This window comes from Arachis ipaensis, chromosome B08 (genome assembly GCF_000816755.2).
Source record: "Arachis ipaensis cultivar K30076 chromosome B08, Araip1.1, whole genome shotgun sequence".
NCBI classification, from domain to species: Eukaryota; Viridiplantae; Streptophyta; class Magnoliopsida; order Fabales; family Fabaceae; genus Arachis; species Arachis ipaensis.
The window spans coordinates 127,159,983-127,163,456 of NC_029792.2; positions in this window are offsets into that span (position 1 = coordinate 127,159,983).

The window sequence follows — 3,474 nt, forward strand, 5'->3', positions numbered from 1 at the left end:
TTTTTATCCATATCTTATCTATTAAATTTAATTTTATGTTTCGATATCTTGATTTTAATATGGTTTAATTACTCTATTGATCCCTATAGTTTCGCGAAATTTTTAATTTGGTCTCTGTACTTTTTTTCTTTTTAATTGAGTTCTTGTACCAATTTTTTTTTAATTGAGTCCCTACACTTTTCTTTCTTTTTATTTGGGTTCCTGCACTAAATTTTTTTTTAATTGGGTCCCTATAAAATTAAGGCAATTACTGCTAAGAAGAACTTAATTAAAAAAAATTAGTGTGAAGACCCAATTAAAAAAAAAATATAAGAACCTAATTAAAAATTTCACAAAACTATAGAAAACAACAAAATAATTAAACCTTTTAATATTTCGTGCTTATGAACAAGCGCAGTCTAAGTGACATTACTTCTTGTTGTGTTATGTAGAAACATTATTAACAAACAAATACCAAGTGTTTAGCCAGTGCAATTATCAATATAAGTGCATGCGCTGGCTCTCACTTATTTGTATCATACCTCAACACACAACAAACACTTCCACTATATACATATCCACTGTCACACCATACCTACCTAAATACGTGAATATATACTATACAAATTAAAGAATTCAGCATTAGTTTAATCATATCTTACTTTTACAAGATTTCTATTAATTAATTTTGTACGAGTTGCTAAGACATATGGTCAATTGGTAATAATATAAATAAGTGATCTTCAAATTTAGTGGTGTTGGGGTAAAGTTTTTGTGTGTTTGACAGATAGATAAATAAGTAGACAGGTCATTATTTAATCTCACATGATTGAAATATAATAAGCTTGTTAGGGTTAGAAAGAGCCCAAAATGGGTAAAATCCAAACAATAGATTACCTTTCACTTAATTTACCACAATAAATTATAAAAAAGTCCAAGGGCCAGCAACTTTATTAAATTTTGACCAGTATGTAACCAGCAAAAAAAAATGAGCTATTGGATGAAATCTCACACCAATCTCATACCATTAAAATCATCATTAATGACTATTTGATTACTACAAATCACAAAAGTTACTGGCCTCCTAGCACTCCTCATAAATTATTTTTTGGCCTATCAAATTAAAAAATACTGTATAAATAAAAAATACCTTTTATTAACAATGATACAACAATGTCCAAAGAAATTATACAACAAATATTCTAAAATGAGTAGCCCATCCTAGTAAGAAAAAATAAAACAAAAAGTATTACTAGCCAAACAAAATATTAAAAACATAATAACTAAATGATAAAGAATGATCAAATTTAATTAAATCTAAACAAAAAGTACTTTATGTATATTAAATTAATCGTCAACTCAGTAACTATATATTTATGTATATATTAGCGTAATTAAAATTTAAATTTAGTTAATACTTGGTAAATTAGGGGTTTGAGCTTAGGGCATTGGGAGTGGAAAGACTAACCTTTTAGCTTTAGTGTAAAATACTTAGCGTCTTAATTAATTTTAAATTTATTTTTATTATTCATATTTAATTTATAAAAAGATAGATTAATAGGTATATTAGTATCTATTAAAGCACTAGTAACGAGATGTTATTTGTGAGACGGATTGTGTAGAAGCATTTAATCTTGTTACTCAAGATGGTTTTGGGTTTATTGATCCACTGGTGCTCAAAATAAGAGATATCATGCATTGGAATTGGCGGGTTGACTTTCGTTTGATTATGAGAGATGCAAATACGGTGGCAGATACTATGGCAAAGATGACGATGAAGTTACAACTTTTGCATGTGAAGCTTCTTTCACCTTGGGAGGAGTTTAAGAGTAGTCTTGAATGGGACTGTCCCTCTATTTAGGCAGTTCCTTGTTTTGTTTGTTTTGTTTTTCTTTGTTTAATTTATTTCAGTCACAAAAAAAAAAGCACTAGTAACTTATAACTTGCATTTTTCAAGATTTAGGGTTTTATGTGTTTGTTTGGACACCATTAAATCGAAAAAAGGATATTTTTTAAATATTTTTTAGTGTGTTTAACAAATTTTTAATAGTAAAAATAAAAACACTTGAAAAATAATAAAAAATATCTTTTTTTGAGAAGTTATAATTTATATATATTTTTTAAAAGATATTTTTTTTAAATAAAGACTTCTTTTCTGTGCTGGGAAACCACCTTTGTTGAGAAGAGTTATATTTAAAGTTATAATCTACTTGATTCTCATTATTCGTTTTGGCTTAGTACTTATTAGGGTTTAGGGTTTTAGGGTTTATTTTGTTTTTTAATGTATTTGAAAAATTTCTAATAGTAAAAATAAAATCACTAGAAAAGAAACATTTTTTTGAGAAGTTACAATTTACATCTTTTTTTAAAGATTTTTTCCTTGAAAGAAAAAATATTTTTCACATAATAAATGAACAAAAAATTACTTTTATCTTATTTTATCCAAACAAAATTAATAAATAAAAATATATTTTACACAAAATATCAAAATATAAAATCACTTCTATTTTTGTAAAAGATATTTTTTAAAAATGGCGTCCAAACAAACTCTATGTCTATTTTAATGTTTGTAAATGGATTATTATGTTACTTAATAATTATGATGCACGGACACGGGATACGACACGATACGGGACACGCCCACACACAAATTTTAAAATTTTATAAGACACGGGATACATATACATATAAAATATAAATTATTTTTTAGATAAATCTTAATGATATTTTGATATTTATTAGTATTAAAATATAAATTAATTTTTTAATTATTTTTAATATTTTATTTTAATTATATCAAGTATTTAAAATATTTTTTTGTTTTAATAAATAATAATATATATTATATCTAAGTTCATTTCAATAATGTATGCTAAAAATAAGATTGGACACGCTAACAAGTGAGTGATGGTATTTAGGTGTGTCCAAACGTGTCCGAAGAAGAATTTTTTATTTTTTATTAAGACACGGTTGGATACAGCAGTTCGGACAAGTATCGATAAAGACACAAGCAATTCAGCAAAGTGACCGTACTTCATAGTTTAATAATAATTCATGGGAGGTGTCTTTGGTTAAAAAATTTTGATATGGAAGAAAAATGAGTGATATACTTTAACATGGTAATTTTTGGTGTTTTTTAAAATTGTGGAAATACACACCGATTTGTATTTAAAAAAGTTGAAAAAAATTCAGAGTATGTTAAAAATTGAAAAAATTCAGAGTACACAACTCGGATCATGCGAGTTCTATGGTCATGAAATTTTGATTCACAAATTGCATGGTCCGATTTGCAGCGGATGGAATTTGAAATCTGAAACGTGGAATTGGGACCCTCCTTTTTTTGTTTTGGGTAATTTTTTTTTTTTTACATTTTGAGAGACACAACTCGCAGGATTCGAGTTCTTCTTCCTCTGATCCCACAACGATGTGAAGCACCCCTCCTCCCCGTAAGCGAGTCAAATACTTCCTTTACTTCCATATTTAAATTCAAAAGCG